Source organism: Salvelinus alpinus, chromosome 13 (assembly GCF_045679555.1).
Source record: "Salvelinus alpinus chromosome 13, SLU_Salpinus.1, whole genome shotgun sequence".
In the NCBI taxonomy this organism is placed as follows: Eukaryota; Metazoa; Chordata; class Actinopteri; order Salmoniformes; family Salmonidae; genus Salvelinus; species Salvelinus alpinus.
The window spans coordinates 13,709,821-13,729,276 of NC_092098.1; the positions used below are offsets into that span (position 1 = coordinate 13,709,821).

The 19,456-nt window shown below is 42.4% G+C and overlaps 1 protein-coding gene across 2 annotated transcripts in view; it reads right to left on the minus strand.

The window, feature by feature from the left end:
* Positions 1-16,787, minus strand: part of LOC139537153 (neuroligin-2-like) — an 83,888-nt gene extending 67,101 nt beyond the window's left edge. For both annotated transcript variants that reach the window (XM_071338118.1, XM_071338117.1), the window contains exon 1: positions 15,456-16,787. The gene's annotated coding sequence lies outside the window, so the exon portion shown is untranslated. The remainder of the gene's footprint in view (positions 1-15,455) is intronic.
* Between the last annotated feature and the right edge of the window lie 2,669 nt (positions 16,788-19,456).

The following is a 19,456-nucleotide window of genomic DNA, read 5'->3' on the forward strand; positions in this document are numbered from 1 at the left end:
TGTGTTGCCCACGATGACCACTAGTCTTTAATCTTAATGCTAGCAGCACACATACCAGCCAGTGACCCTTCATCTGACTACCCTCCACACACATACACAAAAACACATGTCCGCACACAAGAATTATTGCCCAGATAAAATTCTATAGATTTCTACATTATGTTTTGTATGTATGTACAGTATAGCTGTGTTCGAATACTCATACTAACCGCACTAACCATACTATTTGTGACGTAAATTGAGTATGTAGTATGCTTATTGGTCATAGTATGGATAGAGTTAGTATGCCAAAAGTTCCTGGATGTCGTACTACATTCGCCAAAATACGAAGACTACACGCAGTGGACACTATTTCCATACTTTTAGGGCCCATAACGCAATTCATCGAACTTGCCAGTATATTAGCTGTATGCTAACTTAACTACCCAACGTTTATTGACTTGATTATTCACGTCAATCTTAGCTAAGTGGTATAGTCGTGCGTTCTCAGCCTCAATGGACATAAAATCACTCTGCCCATCTACTCCGATTTCAGAGCACTCTCATCTGAGTGCTGATGAATTTACGAACGCTCAACACCCGTTGAATATGGCCCGTGTCAGTAAACGTTGGCAAAAAAAAACTTAATGAAATTGTTGCCAGCAGCACAGATACAGTCACCAACGCTCTGGAAAACCAGCTCTGCTGGGGCAGTTGTGGTCAGAATGCTCGGAACAATCCCTACTCCTCAGCCAGAGCGTCCAGTATGCATTCTGAACGCTACCAGAGGGAAACGCTCTGAATTTACAAACTGACAATCTGGCAACTCTCTGAATTTACGAACACTCCGAAGTGTCTAGCTAGTCATTTGTTATGCTAACAAGCTAGCAAGAGGTTGCATAGCAACATCATCAAATTCCGGTAGTACGTTCAACTGAAAGGATACCATTTGTTTACAGTATACAAAAACGAACTAATAGTACATTAGTATGTAGTATACAGTATGTTAGTATGGGTATTCGAACACAGCTTATGTCTTGGCTGGCATTCGTGAGTGCCAGTCTGCGTGTTACTGAGGTACACTGGTGTAAACAATCTGGCCACACACTAATTACTATTTATCGAGGCAGCAAACTAGGTGTGTGTGTGTGTATATTGGGGGAGTGTGAGCAGTTTGACAGCTGCTTCCCCTCTAGCCACGGCTAATTTAAGAAGAGCGATCCTGACTGAGAAGAATGGCCTGAAAGGTTGAATAATGAACCCAAGTGGCCCCGATAACACAGAGCGCAGCAAAGCCCAATCTAACTGACCCATTGTGTCTGCGCCAAGTCATGTCAACTGCGTTCAAATGTCATGTCGGCTCTTCTATGACTGCTTAATGACTGGTGATGTTTAATGTTCCAGTTGATAGAAGGATATTCAACATTTGTAATAGATTTGAGCTGTACTCGTATCTTTCTAAATGTATATGGAATCACTTAAAACACGACGTGGACATGTTATAAAAGGATTCCAGCTGAGAGATGATGAATATGACTGAATATTGCAGGTTGTATGCTGGCTGGTGTAACATGGGAGGTGGCCTGTGTATGGGGGAAAGTGATGTACCTGTAGAACAAAGGGATGAGGGGTGGTCTAAGGAGGGGTAATCACTCTGAGCCATATCAAATGCAACAGCTACACTTCATCATGGATTAAAACAGATACAGCCCTCGCATACCTTCACTTGCCAAACCCCCCCCACACGCAGACACACACACACGCACGCACGCAAGCACACACGCACGCACGCACGCACGCACACACACATACACACAAGTTCCAGCAAATTGGTCCATGCCTAGGGGCAAGACCTGGGAGCTAGGCAGGGGAGCTGGGAGTTACAGCCAGGCTCAGGAGAGAGAGATTGAGAGAGATAGAGAGAGAGTGGAAGAGAGAGAGAGAGGAATAAAGACAGAGAGATAGAGAGAAAGGGTGTAAGGGAGAGAGGGTGGGAACGAGAGAGAGGGAGGAAGAGACAGATAGATAGAGGAAGAGAGAGAGACAGATACAGGAAGAAAGAGACAGAGAGAGGAATGGAGGGAGGGAGAGCAGAGCAAGGACTAAATCCTGTTTGTGTACTCTCATGTGTCTGTCAGGGTGTGTGTGGGTGTGCATGTGAATGTGCGAGTTTGGGAGTATGCCGCTGCGCATGCCAGAGACAAACAATGTGTGTGACTGGACCGGGTGCCGGCCGGGCCCATTGATGTGAGTGTATGACACACACAGGCTCAGAGTGTGGCATTTCATTTCTAAAAGCTGGAAACCTTTTCATATGTCTCTGAATGAGAGGGCAGAGTCGTGCAGTGTCCTCTACTGTGGCACACACCTGCATCTCAGTCTCCCCCTTCTCTCTCTCTACCGCCATCCCTCTCTCGCTCATAGGTGCTGCAGGGGCCTGATCTATGGCACGGAGTGGCAATGTACAGATGAGAAGAGGCGAGAGGAGGATGTGTGAGAGATGCTGGGGGAATGGGAGGTGCACTCATTTCTGACGCGTGAGCCGTTCTTGCGAGCGGTTCTCGACCCGACGGAAAGAGGGCTTTGATTTAGCTGGGGGTCCAGGGCGCCCTGGATGGTCTCCATCCATCTTGTAAAGTAATTACGCTACGAGCGTTTCCATTGGTGGGAGGAGGGGGGGCAGCTGGGGGATCTCAATAGCTTTGTAAATCACATTCTCTCACTAGAAACTAGAGGGAGATGGAGGCTTAGAGGGTCCTATTATATTTCAGACTTTGTAAAAAAGACTGTAAAACACTGCTGTCACACCTTAAAAAGCCAATTTAGAATTTGGGGAAAGTGCAAGGAGAGTGGGAGCTATAGCATGAGAGACATTGTAATGGTTCAGGCTTTACTAACTTCCTTATCTTCACAGCTTTGCAGGTCTGTGTCTTGGTCAAGTTTTTTTTGTATTGTACTTAATTTAGTTAACTAGCTATGGATTGTTATAACCTGCTTTAGCAACATTAATAAACAATAGTTTGCAAAGATAGAAGCAATGTATGTATTTGACAGAGAGATCACGCACAAAACACATGTAAGCACAGAGGCACTCTCTCTTTCACCCTGCCTCCCTCTCTCTCGGGACAAGAATGACTAAATGTGTCTTCAATGGGGTTGCCATCCTCTTCACTCTGTCTTTAGGGACAGCAATCACATCCCCCAGAGTCACGGCCTGTCTTAAAGTGGACTTAGCTAGCATTAGCACGTTCACAGCCAAGTTATCCTCTCCCTTTCCCCCGACCCTAACATGGACAGAATGATAAGCTGTGTTAGGGCTAGTTGTCTTGGCATATATATAGATCGGGGGTCAGAAGGTTGGTCTGGCTTGATATGTTTCCCCCGAGGACCCAGCTACATGTCACTCAGGCCTGCTACTGGCCTAGGGGATAAATTGCAGCAGATACGAGATTGACTATCCCTTGACTCAAACACAATATCATAGTTCCATGCCTTTTGGCGTTTGAGATATCTTAATTACTCCATACCGTCTGTGTTGTCTGTAGCTTAGAGTTCACAAAGAGTTCAAATTATCTTATTTTTAGTTGGTCAGAGTTGGTGATGTCTGGCTCTCTTTTTAGCAATGTCAGATACAGAACACCTTGAGGTGAACCATAGGATCAACAAAATGTTATTGAAAAATAATGAAATCATCGACCTATTTGGCGGTAGGCTGGCATTGTATCACTTCTACACCGATAGATAAGACATGCAATATTTGTATTCATTTTATTGCTGATAGTCGGGAACGTTTGTTTTTAAAGGCTGGAATAATTGTCTATGCCGGTTTTGGCCGAGAACCAGAACAATGCGAAATTAAAGTTTAAATTGATATCCGGATTTGGCGCGTCTGAAACTCTTCAATCTGTCACTAAAAGACTACAGGTGCATGCTGCCAAACTCGTCAGTGGGAAGGCATCCCTCATGTGTCCCTACAGCGGTGCTCTCGAGTCTCTCAGGCCGCAGAATACTTCTCACTTAGCAGACGCTCTTAACCAGGAGCAATTAAGATCAAGCGCCTTGCTCAAGGGCACATCAACATATTTTTCACTCAAGGGCACATCAACATACTTTTCACCAAGTTGGCTCGGGGATTCGAACCAGCGATCTTTCGGTTACTGGCCCAGCACTCTTAACCGCTATGCTTTCAATTTGGTTGTTCAATAATGTCAAAAAGGGATCTCTTTTTGCTTTCCTTTGTTTTAGCAGCAGCTCCTTCAAACGATTTATGTATGCGGTAGTTGTTTCTCAATATTCATATCAGCTGCTTCTAGGGGGGGGACGAAATGAAATATGCAAACGGCTACACGGAGTCATATTGCTGCATGCAATGGATTTTTTTAATGACGTTACTGGTGGACAAAATGAAGAAGAGTTCTAGGACATTTCTAGTTGGCCTTGTAATCTCCATACACCTAATTTCACCTGTCCATCAATATATCTGTCCACCATACAGGTTTGGCTAACAGTACGAGGAACTTCCAGAGGGCTCAACAGGTTGTTATTGTCATGAATCTTGCCCTGGAGGCAGAACTGAGCAATTTCTGATAGTTTGGCCAGCTGCAAAGTCAAAACTGTATATATCGTAAAGATTTACGAAAACAAAAATGTGCTTTTTGGTCTTTAAGGTTAGGGTTAGGCATACGGCTTAGCAGTGTGGTTAAGGTTAAGGCTAAGGCTAAGGTTAGTTTTAAAATCAGATTTTATGACTGTGGCTGTACCAGCTAGTGACCACTCTGCAGAGCTGCCTCCAAGGCAAGAATCATAAATGCCAACCTACAAGGGCTCAAATCATAAATATCACCATAGCTTATATATGAGAGCAGAGCCGTGATCTATGTCCTCTGAGACACACGATGCTGAGAAGAGCAGAAGTGCAAGCCATATGTCATATACGCTACAATATGGGACATAATGTATGAACATTGATCTAATCATATATATATGTGAAACGGTAATAATTGCCACAAGATAAATCAGATTATATATTTTTTTAACTGTCTAATAGATTGCTTTTATGCTGATTATGATATAAAACCACCAGTCTATTGTGTCTGGTCACGGTTTCAGCAAATGTTTGGTTTTGATGTCGCCATTTTTACCTTTCAGTGGCTCAGTTGCTGCTATAGCTAGCTTCCCTAGAGCCAACTGTGATTCACAGCTCTCTCTCTCCCCATGTCCAGAGTGAACCGTGTCTGCACCACCTGCCTCCGTCTTACATAAGAGCCTAAGAGTGCAAAGAAACCCTGGGCGGCAGGCGGCGCAGCACGCACGCACACACACAGCTGTGCAGTCAGGGGATAAATGCAGGAGAGAACAGCAGCAGAGATGGTCCAGGTAGTAGGTAGGTACTATACCAAAATGGGAACCCGTGATGTTGGACCCAGATGGAGTGGTTTGGAGGATGATGGAGAGCCATAGGGATGTGGAGTGATACAGGAATATTGAGAGTGATATGGGAGTAATGAGGTTTGAAGACTAATGCAGAGCATGTCGGGAATAACCAGGTAAAATGGATGGTGACAGACAACGGGTGGTGTAGAATGACATGGGGGAGGTAGAGTGATACAGGGTATTCAGGAAGGATAATATGGACAGTGACATAGGATGATGTGGAGATGGTTATGTGATACTGTTTAGAGTAGGATGTGACAGGGAGTGATTAGATATGAGTTATGAGGAGGGTCGGGGGTCAACCAATCATAATCATTTGTCTCAAGGGCACCCCGTGTTGCTCTAAAATAAACAATCAATATACAATTTTACAATCATCACGTGACACGCAATACATAATTGGTTAGAAATGAACTTAGTATATCAATAGAGTGTTTGATGACGGGGCCATGTGAGAGCTGTAGAATGAACCAAGCCTTGATCAGCCTCAGCAGACATATAAAGCTTCCTTTTGATAAATGGTTAATATCCTGCATTAGTTAAGATGCTTGTTATGTGATGTATCATCATTTGGAAGGCCAGATGCTCACCTTCAGGGAGCCTTGCATGCTTTAAAACAGAGCACATTCCAGAATGTTTCATTACACAGCACTGTACACTAGCGCTTGGCGTTAAAAACGAAGTACATCACTTATAAATGGGGACACGGACGTTACTCAACTTGGGGTGAAACAAATGTGTGGCCAGGTGGCAAACCCAACCCTTGTGATGAATAATGTCTGGAGGACTGCTACACCCTTGCAAAAAAAAACACATGTGAAATTAGCAGTTCACAAGAGATTTGCAGTTTCACAAGTGAAAATGCGATTTTCACATATGAAAATGCAAATTTGACATGCGAAATAGCTGTTTTCAAATGTTGAGCTTAAAAATGTGAAAAATGTGAAACCATATTTTTTACATGTATTAAATGTAGAGTTCATGGTCACACCACCTTTTCACATGTGAGGAGAATAACATGATTTTAATCTCACATGTGAATTGCAGTTTTACATGAAATTTGTGGTTTCGAAACTTAAAAACTTTCACAGGTGAAAAACACATTTGCCATTCCACATGTGAAAATGAATCACATGTGAAACAATCTCATTTGCAGGTTCACATGTAAGAAAACTCAACATGTGAAAATCTCACTTTCACATGTGGAATTGCAAGTTCACATGTGAAAAACAATCACATATAAAAAATAAAATTAGCAGTTTCATATGTGAAAAACTTCTATGTGACTGTTTTTCACATAAACTTTCACATGAACTTTCAATTTCACGTGAAAGTGAAAATCTAATGTGCAATTTCACTGCATAGCCACATTAAACTCCACATTAACTACAATGTTTGTAAACAAAGTAAACGTAAACAAACACTGTTTAGCCTAAAAAGCATAATTTACAGTATATAATTTTGATATCATGGATGGTCCAGCCTCATACCTCAGCTTTTTACCAAAACTGTGCCAGCGAGGCGCCTTTGTTAATGTTTCAATTAAGGATTGCAGCTTTAAACACCTTTAATAGAGTCATAGCGTTATTTTAGAGTGGAATCCTCTAGGGAGTGAGTTACTTTAATAGAGTCATAGTGTTATTATATAGTGGAATCCTCTAGGGAGTGAGTAACTTTAATAGAGTCATAGCGTTATTTTAGAGTGGAATCCTCTAGGGAGTGAGTTACTTTAATAGAGTCATAGTGTTATTATATAGTGGAATCCTCTAGGGAGTGAGTTACTTTAATAGAGTCATAGTGTTATTATATAGTGGAATCCTCTAGGGAGTGAGTTACTTTAATAGAGTCATAGTGTTATTATATAGTGGAATCCTCTAGGGAGTGAGTTACTTTAATAGAGTCATAGTGTTATTATATAGTGGAATCCTCTAGGGAGTGAGTTACTTTAATAGAGTCATAGTGTTATTATATAGTGGAATCCTCTAGGGAGTGAGTTACTTTAATAGAGTCATAGCGTTATTTTAGAGTGGAATCCTCTAGGGAGTGAGTTACTTTAATAGAGTCATAGTGTTATTACACAGTGGAATCCTCTAGGGAGTGAGTTACTTTAATAGAGTCATAGTGTTATTATACAGTGGAATCCTCTAGGGAGTGAGTTACTTTAATAGTCATAGTGTTATTATACAGTGGAATCCTCTAGGGAGTGATTTATTTTAATAGAGTCATAGTATTATTATATAGTGGAATCCTCTAGGGAGTGAGTTACTTTAATAGAGTCATAGTGTTATTATATAGTGGAATCCTCTAGGGAGTGAGTTACTTTAATAGAGTCATAGCGTTATTTTAGAGTGGAATCCTCTAGGGAGTGAGTTACTTTAATAGAGTCATAGTGTTATTATATAGTGGAATCCTCTAGGGAGTGAGTTACTTTAATAGAGTAATAGTGTTATTATACAGTGGAATCCTCTAGGGAGTGAGTTATTTTAATAGAGTCATAGTGTTATTATATAGTGGAATCCTCTAGGGAGTGAGTTACTTTAATAGAGTCATAGTGTTATTATATAGTGGAATCCTCTAGGGAGTGAGTTACTTTAATAGAGTCATAGTGTTATTATATAGTGGAATCCTCTAGGGAGTGAGTTACTTTAATAGAGTCATAGTGTTATTATATAGTGGAATCCTCTAGGGAGTGAGTTACTTTAATAGAGTCATAGTGTTATTATATAGTGGAATCCTCTAGGGAGTGAGTTACTTTAATAGAGTCATAGTGTTATTATACAGTGGAATCCTCTCGGGAGTGAGTTACTTTAATAGAGTCATAGTGTTATTATATAGTGGAATCCTCTAGGGAGTGAGTTACTTTAATAGAGTCATAGTGTTATTATATAGTGGAATCCTCTAGGGAGTGAGTTACTTTAATAGAGTCATAGTGTTATTATACAGTGGAATCCTCTAGGGAGTGAGTTACTTTAATAGAGTCATAGTGTTATTATATAGTGGAATCCTCTAGGGAGTGAGTTACTTTAATAGAGTCATAGTGTTATTATATAGTGGAATCCTCTAGGGAGTGAGTTACTTTAATAGAGTCATAGTGTTATTATATAGTGGAATCCTCTAGGGAGTGAGTTACTTTAATAGAGTCATAATGTTATTATATAGTGGAATCCTCTAGGGAGTGAGTTACTTTAATAGAGTCATAGTGTTATTATATAGTGGAATCCTCTAGGGAGTGAGTTACTTTAATAGAGTCATAGTGTTATTAGATAGTGGAATCCTCTAGGGGGTGAGTTACTTTAATAGAGTCATAGTGTTATTACACAGTGGAATCCTCTAGGGAGTGAGTTACTTTAATAGAGTCATAGTGTTATTACACAGTGGAATCCTCTAGGGAGTGAGTTACTTTAATAGAGTCATAGTGTTATTATAGAGTGGAATCCTCTAGGGAGTGAGTTACTTTAATAGTCATAGTGTTATTATACAGTGGAATCCTCTAGGGAGTGAGTTACTTTAATAGAGTCATAGTGTTATTATATAGTGGAGTCCTCTAGGGAGTGAGTTACTTTAATAGAGTCATAGTGTTATTATACAGTGGAATCCTCTAGGGAGTGAGTTACTTTAATAGAGTCATAGTGTTATTATATAGTGGAATCCTCTAGGGAGTGAGTTACTTTAATAGAGTCATAGTGTTATTATATAGTGGAATCCTCTAGGGAGTGAGTTACTTTAATAGAGTCATAGTGTTATTATATAGTGGAATCCTCTAGGGAGTGAGTTACTTTAATAGAGTCATAGTGTTATTATATAGTGGAATCCTCTAGGGAGTGAGTTACTTTAATAGAGTCATAGTGTTATTATATAGTGGAATCCTCTAGGGAGTGAGTTACTTTAATAGAGTCATAGTGTTATTATATAGTGGAATCCTCTAGGGAGTGAGTTACTTTAATAGAGTCATAGTGTTATTATACAGTGGAATCCTCTAGGGAGTGAGTTACTTTAATAGAGTCATAGTGTTATTATATAGTGGAATCCTCTAGGGAGTGAGTTACTTTAATAGAGTCATAGTGTTATTATACAGTGGAATCCTCTAGGGAGTGAGTTACTTTAATAGAGTCATAGTGTTATTATACAGTGGAATCCTCTAGGGAGTGAGTTACTTTAATAGAGTCATAGTGTTATTATATAGTGGAATCCTCTAGGGAGTGAGTTACTTTAATAGAGTCATAGTGTTATTATACAGTGGAATCCTCTAGGGAGTGAGTTACTTTAATAGAGTCATAGTGTTATTATATAGTGGAATCCTCTAGGGAGTGAGTTACTTTAATAGAGTCATAGTGTTATTATACAGTGGGATTCGAGTTATAATTCAAGTTACTTTTGTGCCATTAATATACTGTATATTATTGCAAACAAAAATAATGATATTGAAAGCAAAACATAAATAGGAAAGTATTGATAGCAAAACAAAATATTGCAAGGAAATAATGTTCTATTGCGAGAGCAAATGAATTGTATATAGATGCAAAACAATAGTTTTCAAAAAAAAATAAAAAATAGAACGCCTCCCTCTTTCCTACAATTTCCCCTGTCTTTGGTTATTACCCTGGCCTTTGCTTTCGCTTTCTTTTTTCCATTTGCAAGTTCTGGCCCATTCATTCCAGCAACAAAGCTAAGCAGGGTTGGTATTGGTCGGTCCCTGGATGGGAGACCAGATGTAGCTGGAAGTGATGAAAAAAGTTCACCCGGGGAATTTATATTTTCATGAGGGAAAAGGGTGAAAAATGTAAATGTGAAAAAAAAAACACATCTTACTCAGAACATTTCAAATGGGATTTGCACACACGTGTTCGAAAAGCAAATTTTTTTTTTCACGTTGTTTTTTTGTAAGGACAGGTACAAATGAACTTTAGGGCCAGTACTACAACACCTCTGTCTGCTCTGACTCGGGGCCTGCCTCTGTCTATTTGGCTATCTGCTTACCATCTGGTTTGCGCATGTTTGTTTGTTTGGCTTGTCCCCTCCACCGCTGCTGAAACCTAGTCCCTGAACTGACGCAGGAATGTAGTCCAGCTGGGATCTGAGTTTCTAAACAAATGAATCATTTAAGGCAGTTTTCAGAAAAGCAGGAATAAACTGCATTGCTGTTTTTTCCCCCAGCGGTATAAATCCCTATTCCCCAGCAAAGTGATAGTGGGTCTTTCACCTGAAAGTGCATTTATTCCGCAAAAACCCACTGGCAGTCCACTGACTCCACAAATGGAAACTCCTCCCATTATGCCTCTGTGTTTACTTGTGTTTTCCCTTCAGGTTCACCCCTCAAGCGAAGGAGCTCTATGTCCTGTGACATCAGGGCCTAACACCCACAGGAGCCGCTTACATACTAATCCCTGGCCCCTGAAACACAGAGGGAACCAAGATTTGACACACTTTAACACACATAGAAGCTATTTTCCAGCTCTGTTAAAAAGAGATTCTCTCTTCTCATAATCCTTGATTATCCCTGTAATGTGACAGGGTGAATGCAATAAGAGGTCTGGAATGTGAAATTAAGAAATGGGACATAAGCAGCCCTGTGTCATGTTGTTGGTATGTGAATTGATAGTGACACGTAGCAGAGGAATGATCAGGAAATAATTGCTCCCGGGCCTTGACAAAGGGACAGGCTGGAGACAGTATCTAGAGCAGTGGTCACCAACCGGTCTATCTTTAAGGCAGTCCTAGTCGATCGCCAAACATTTCTGTAGAACAGCCAAAGATAAACCCTTGCACTCCTATTTGTTTTAAATTCGTCTCGCGCTGTTGGCACCGAGTGCTAACTCAAGTGTGCCCATTGCTGGCCAGTCAGATAGCTCAAATCACGGTGCCTGGAACTTCCAAGACACCACCGCAAAGTTTGATACCAAGTGCGATTTCCGAACTGTTAAAACCAACACCAGAAAGAGACTGTCAAAGAATGCAGCGAAGAACTCCTGTTTTTATGAGTGAGTTCATGTTTAAGTTTTTATTCAGCACTGTTAACATTGGTTTTGATGAAACACATTTACAAACCATAAAACGTGCCTCTCCCTACTTCCACTCTCGCTACAACCAACCAACCAGCACTGCAACTGCAATGAATGAGTAGCCAAATGTAGCCTGCGTTGTTATTATTACCAGCTTGTTGTTTCCATTTTAATATCAAGGAATATTTGACTTTCTATGGTCATAGGAACAATATGAATTTGTGCATGAGGCAGAAATAATGCAGTGCGACTCGAATTCCACCATCAGGTGGAAGACGGTGTCCCCTCTCTCTGGTCAGTCTCACCGGAGGAAGGGAGAGAGCAGGGAACGTAAGAGGCGGATCCTCTGCTGCGCTCTCCCTCCACTGAGACTGACCATCAGAAAAATCCAGAAAAACAAAAAAGCAAATGAGGTCAATTTATGCTCAGCTGTGCCCCAAGTAATACAACAGAACTATTTAGCTCAAGTTTTGAAATATAATATGGTCTGAGAAGAACAATATTGCCAGGCCAAGCATAGCCAATATGCTGTGATAATGTATTAGGCCTACTGCACAAACCTTATTCCCACAGAACAGTTTTTAATAGGTTAATGTTGCATAGGTTAACGTTTTTTACATTTTTTTCTTTTTTAAGTCTGAGCGGTAGATCTCAGCTTGGATTTTGACTTAGAAAGTGATCTTGACTCAGAAAAGGTTGGTGGCCACTGATCTAGAAGCTAATTGGACAACACTGGGTTTAACCAGGAAGAGTTCCGCTCCATCATTTACAATGTTGTTTTGAATCATCTCTACATTACTGGTCGGAAGGTCACAAGCTTGCAACAAATGTGGCATGTTTGACCACAGTTCCCCATTTTCTTTTCCTTCTAATACAGTAAAAGCTCAAACTTTAGTCTTCACATTCTAAATAACACTAGCACTTTCCATCAGGCCTCCATAGCCTGTCAGTCGTAGCTCACGATGGAACACAACGAAGGAATCTCCTTAGTCAGCAGCTGCAGCGGATGCAGGGCAGGGGGGGACCAGCCACTCCTCTCAGTACAGCCAGTGTTGCTCTGCGACCCGGCAGGCATCATTAGCCTGGTTCACTAGGCCACATTTGGGGATTTGGGGTTAGGCACATCACATCACCCATCTGGGCAAATAACCACGGTTCACTGGGCCATGTTGAGAGCTTTTTGGAGCCTGGCACCATCACAGGCAGCTGCTGAAATATAGATCTTGCCTTGAGAAAAGTGTTGAGTCCAGCCGATGATTCACACACTACACTGGTCTGTTTGGTGTGAAGCCTGTGAATGTAGCAAATGATGAAGAACAAAACAATGACAGCTGGCTACAGTACATTGAGGTGGTGAATGGGTCAACCAAAGTAGTGCACTGAGATCAGCTGTATGTGAGAAAGGACCGTACCGACATCATTTGTATGCGCAATAGGCAAGTGTACTCTGAGATTTCCTGTCCTCTGAGGGAACTGTACGGAAGTCAGCGTAAGACAGGGTTGTACTGATATCAGCCTGATAAATGTGTGAGAGAGGACTAGGGATCACCTGGATGGGAAATGAACCAGCACTAAAGATGACCTTGTTATACACGGTGAAGACATGAAAAAGATGGCTGCACTGGCCACACACCTGCAAATTGCAGCGTTTTCTGTAAACAACCCTATTCATTCTACCAAGAAAAAATGTCTACATCCACACATTTCTACCTGCCTGACATTTCACTACACATTGCCATAGAAGTTGCATATGATATGGCATGGTTATAAAGTTTCACTTAGGACAAGAAGCCGACAACTTAAAAAAGAACAGAACATGAAAATAAAAGCACAAAACCGAGCCAACTGTCTTAAAGTTAATATCTGAGTGTGAAAGAAGCAGGCTCCACCCACCCTGATGATGGTTTAAATGTTAATCCAGCTGCAGTAGATGCCTACAAGCTGGCCCCGTGTAAAACAGAACACACATTAGTTGTGTCAGGCACCAGAGAAGAAGTGCATACTCAGGGGTTGGTGCAAACTGAACATCGCCGTACCCTTCATTATTCATCCGCTCTGAGGAAAGGCCCCATGCATGCATCCATGATGAACTCACTGCTAGGCTACATCCCTAATCTCTATAGCCCCTTCTCTTCCCTGGACCTGGCCTGCTCCAGACAGCCACACGAGACTCCACCAGTCTCCACACAGAGATGATGCAGTATAGGTCTACTAGGTGAATCTCTCTACTCCAACAGGCTACAGTAAAGATAAACTCTCTCTACTCTGCCCCAAAAAAGTCTATGGTAGATTCAATGCATCTGTTATATATGAAAATGCTATGTTTGTGCTGTGAGCATGTCAAAGTGTGAATAATGAGTGTGCCTCATAGGTGAGTGCAGACCCTTAAGCCCTACACCCTCCTTTGCATGTAGTGTTTGATTTGATGGCAGCGTTATGACACAGCGAGTGCCGCTCCAGGCATGGGGCCAGGGTACAGGCCATAGACTTAGACTCAGCCTGTTGGTTTTAGTCAGTGGAAAACCCCCTTGTGAGTTCTCACTTTAAGTAAATCAATCATGTTGATGCCCTTTTCCCCCCCAGACGACAGATCCAGAAGGCTGTACATTAAAAACCAGCACAACTCAAGAGGGCTCCGCAAGTTCCGTAGTCCAGGGCTCGAACTTGTAGCTCACACTTTTTCCTCATAACCGTCCAAATCATTGGACTGATAGGCTCCTTCTCCATACATCATGTACACATCGCAGACGTACCCGGAGTCATTAGTGTAGTTAGGAGCACTAGCTGATTAGGAGCCCATCATTCAGATCAGTGGGCAGAGACTGATCTGCTATCATTAAGAAGGCCAGAGTATAAACGTACCCAGGACCTCCATCTGAACAGAGGTCCTCTTGTCTGAGCTGAATTCTGCCATTGACTGAGTACTGCCCAACCAGCAATGAATATAAATGTGCCTCTCCTTAGACGAGAGTGTGTGCATTCACTTGCATAGTCACAATGCACTCTCCTGTGATGTGCATCTGATCATACCTGTGTGGGAGTGTTTGTGCGGGTGTGTGTTTTTACATGTGTGACTGTTAGGGCGTATGTTGATGACAGTGATCAATATTAAAAATGGCCTTTAAAGTGGCACTCCAGTCTCCTTTTCACCTCATTTAACACCTGATTTACTTAGCAAAAGGCACATCTCAATAGGAGGTCCAGGTAAGTCATAACATGGCACAAGTGTGTGTGGGGGGTGCTCCTCAAGTAAGAGGGAGGCCGATGACATCACAACTTCCCATCAGACCAACTCTTTGAATGCCCTACTCCTTGAAGTTACCAGTTGTGTATTAAAAAAAACACAAAAAATGTTTTACCTTTTTGTGTGTGTACTTTACTGTATTTATACTTGGGATATCGCTTTTCAACAGGAAAAGTAAAACCAAAAAGTCGCTGCAGGTCGTTAAAAGAAATCACAAATGCCATCAAACACACGGCAATCTATTTAACCTATGGTGGAGGGATCTGGCACGCGCGCACTCTAAGAGCCCAAAGCCTACAACCATTATCTTATCAAGTGAAAAAATAAATAAGTCCCTACGTAGCCAACGGGGCTAGCGATGGGCGCAATTAAGCCCCTAAATGGCTCCTCGGTTGGTCAGCAGCACTCCCGGTCCGACTCATAGGCATGTCCTGATTCAAATCAAATCTGATACCGACCGTCTTGGTTCCATTTTATTATTGGGTAAGACGGCAAGACAACTCGGCATCGTGGGTTGTTCTGCGGATAATAGCCAGCCATAATGTTACGGTCAAAACGTCAGGAGGCGACAGTTTATCAACAGGCAAAGGCCACTGATATAGCCCACCGTTGAAAGAAAACGTTACAAATTCACAGGAAGATTTGCCAATTGACATCTCATTTCCCAACAGTGACATTGCGCCAGGATCGATACATGGGAAGAACCTATAGAGCAACCGCATCACCCAGATGCTTGCGCACACATAAAAGCTATAGGAAATCATGATAATTATGTTTCAAAAAGGTAGGAATAGGCTTACCCAAAAGATTCCCAATAAGCGTGAGAACGCGAGGGTCTCCCTTGAAGATGCGTCTTGTTCGCTCTCTTGTTTTATGGGGTTATGGTTTACGCCATTTCTTTCTTTTGCATGATTATTTCTCAGGAAAGTGACGTGTCGCAGGCTTTCGCACATCAATTCACCTTCTCGGTGTCGGTCTGTCTCCCCCTTCCCCCCCCCCAAAACACCTAATGCCCCCTCCTTCTGTCTTTCCTCTTTCTGACAACACCCTTCTCTCTCTCTAGTCGACAGATAGCTCACCACATGTTTGATACCGTAAGAGAAAGCAGAGAAAATAAAACAATAATAAAAACAAATGCGTATAACGCATTAGCGGCTAACTCAACGCAAAGGGTGCTCGTCTTCTCTCCGTCTCTCCATGGTGATACATTTCCACGGCGCCTCCCTCTGTTGCGAGAAGGCCAACATTAGCGAATTATTTAAATGAATAAAATAAAGACTCTCCAAACAGCGTTTCAGACCTCTCCTTTGCTTAGCCTACTTGCGTTTCGTCGTTGATGTTTTATATTGGCTACAAAGGGGAGCTATGAATGGATCTTCCGTTCCGTTGTGGCTTCGTTTGGCATATCATAATTACTTTTACAGGATTGTTGCCTAACGATGTTCATTATTTTGCAGCCTCTCGCTCGTGAATATTCTTCGGCTGCTGCCTTAGAAGAGCTGCTTGTGTGTTTCATCTCTCTCTCTCTTTCTCTCTCTTTCTTTTTCTCTCTCTCTCCTTTTCTTTCTCTCGTTCTCTCTCTCTTTCCTTTTCTCTCTCTCTCTTTTTCGCTCTCTCTCTCTCTTTTTCTCTCTCTCTTTTTACATTTTTCTCTCTTTCTCTATTTTTAAAACTGACACACGCTCACTCGAATTCACTCAAAGCTACTGCAGATTGAGTGCGGTTCCCATTTTTGCCACAATAAGGATGTCTTATTATCTGCCGAAGCCACTCGGTATCTGTGAAATAATATTGACATAAATGTTGTTTTGTCCACACTCGGAGCAGTTTTAACTCTATTGAATAAAGTATATTTTCAGATGGAGATCTGCATCTGGGTGACGTCATAAAATGTTAAAGCGATAGGAACATTTTCCTTCTCCCTCGTCGACAGATAACCCATCTGAGATACAGTAGATAGCCTATGTTGCACCGGGTCTCGGTATCTTGAAATAAAGCATCTGTATTCAGTATCCGATGACTTCAATGAACCACGCTACTGTGATGTTGCATTCAGTCCTACAAAATGTGTTATAGGTATAGGCGATGCCAGAGTAGCCTATGATGCCAGAGGTTCACTTCTGTGGCACCTTGGGAGAATCTCAATTGCAGACTCCTCACATCCTCTCTCCTCGCCTCCTTCTCAAAACCTATTGGAGGAGGAGTTTCTCTGACTTTCTCATCCAATAAGTTTTGAGAAGGAGGTGAGAAGAGAGGACGCGAGGAGTATGCAATTGAGGTTTATGGCGCCGAAGGCGTGGATGTCGATTAAGGCAGCCCCCCGCACCTCTCTGATTCAGAGGGGTTGGGTTAAATGCGGAAGACACATTTCAGTTGAAGGCATTCAGTTGTACAACTGACTAGGTATCCCCCTTTCCCTTGTGTGGCCCCTTTCTTGCTCAGTCTGAGTAAAATATATACTGTATAGCCTTGGTATTCAATGGGCTGAGGAAAGGGATATGATTATTGGCTGGTGTTTCAGTGTGCTGTTATTCTGTAGCAAGCAAAACTCAGATGTCATGTTAAAATGAGAGAGGGGGTGGGTTGTTGGGTGCTGGTGCCCCCGGGGGGTCTGTGACCACTCATCACAGGTAAGGGGAGAGCAGAGGACTGACAGAGAAGAGAGCTGGCGGCTGCAGGCGCATCATCCGCTCTGTGAGTCCGTGTGATTAACCACAACAACAAAGTAGAAGAGCTGCCCAAACCAGCCCCAGGGGTTTTACTCAGCAACTCTGCGTGTGTGTGTGTGTGTGTGTTTGTGTGCATGCTGTGTGTCCTATGCATGTGTGTGTACCAGGAGATCATATTCTTTAGGTTAGGACATGGGTCAATAATGTGCTACAGTTCTATGAGTTTCAATCGTGAATCGACTGTTCATACACAGCTGTCCATATGAAGTTGTAAATGTATGGGTTTGTTGCCTGGTTATGTAGATGATAGCTTGCAGGTTTCTACATCCGAGGTTGTAAATGCTAAGAAACGTCACACACACACACACACACACACACACACACACACACACACACACACACACACACACACACACACACACACACACACACACACACACACACACACACACACACACACACACACACACACACACACACACACACACACACACACACACACACATCAACCCCTAGCCCACCCCGCCTGTGTATGTCAACAACTTCAGGCTATATTAAATCAGTATCGCGAAAGTTCAGTGCTATAGCGCGACTGAAACGTAAAAGTAATTTCAGATTGAGCTGACCTATGCCGTGTTTACCGTGGATGCAGAGTCTCTGCGAAAGCAGGAACATTGGCTTTACATTTTAATCGTGCTATAGTGCGGAACTTCTGCCATAAGGCTTGAATCAAACCTTTTATTTCAGACATATAATGTTGTTCATCTATATTCATCTCAGTCTGGGCCATGGTCTCACAGACAGTAGTCATCACCGTACACATCCTCAAATAAGGTGAGGGAGGGAGAAGAGAGATGGGAAAGGATGAGGGGAGTGAGTGGGAGAAAAACAAAACGGACAAAATAAGAGCAGGATTTGGTGAGGCACTGCGTTTTAGAACGCTGTCTGTGTAATACACTGTGTCATAATCAACTGTATGCTTACGGTATACATTTGTGTGAGGACTGGGTTAAATAGGTACAGGTGATTGTACCTATTGTGATTGTGAATGTACGTGTGTTGGTAGCAGGATGGCGTTCCATGTGCTGCTGTGCTACACGGTAATGTCGGAGCATTCGTGTGATGCATAGAAAGTGTTGTATTGGGTGTGTTTTGTAGCCAGGGCTCTGCGTACAGTCTTCTCTGACCAGGTGCTAATTGGAGCCAGTGGCAAACCCCATCAGTCTGTTTCCATCGACTTTAAGGCAGGAGCACAAAGCACTCTAATGAGCACCTAATTATACTGACCACTCTCTCTATAGCCAAGACCACAAGACAGGACAATGCTGTTACACACACACACACACACACACACACACACACACACACACACACACACACACACACACACACACACACACACACACACACACACACACACACACACACACACACACACACACACACACACACACACACACACACACACACACACACACACACAGATACAATATACACTGAGTATACTAAACATTGGGAACACCTTCCTAATATTGAGTTGCACCCCCTTTTCCCTCAGAACAGCATCAATTCATCGTGGCATGGACTCTACAAGGTGTCGAAAGCATTCCACAGGGATGCTGGCCCATGTTGACTCCAATTCTTCCCACAGTTGTGTCCAGTTGGCTGGATGTCCTTTGGGTGGTGGACCATTCTTGATACACACGGGAAACTGTTGATAGTGAAAAACCCAGTCTGGCACCTACTACCATAACCCGATCAAAGGCACTTCAATCTTTTGTCTTGCCCGTTCACTCTCTAAATGGCTCACATACACAATCCATGTCTCAATTGTCTCAAGGCTTACAAATTCTTATTTAACCTGTCCCTTCCCCTGCATTAACACTGCTTGAAGTGGATTTAACAAGTGACATCAATAAGGGATCATAGTTTTCACCTGGATTCACCTGGTCAGTCTATGTCATGGAAAGAGCAGGTGTTCTTCATGTTTTGTCCACTCAGTGTATATTATTGGGCTCTATACAGAGCTAATGCTTTATGTGCAGTGTATTTGCGAGGTGGTGTTTTTCTCTCTCAGTAAATGACTCCACTGTGAGTGCATCCCTCCATGGTTATGTGGGAGGGGAGAGAAG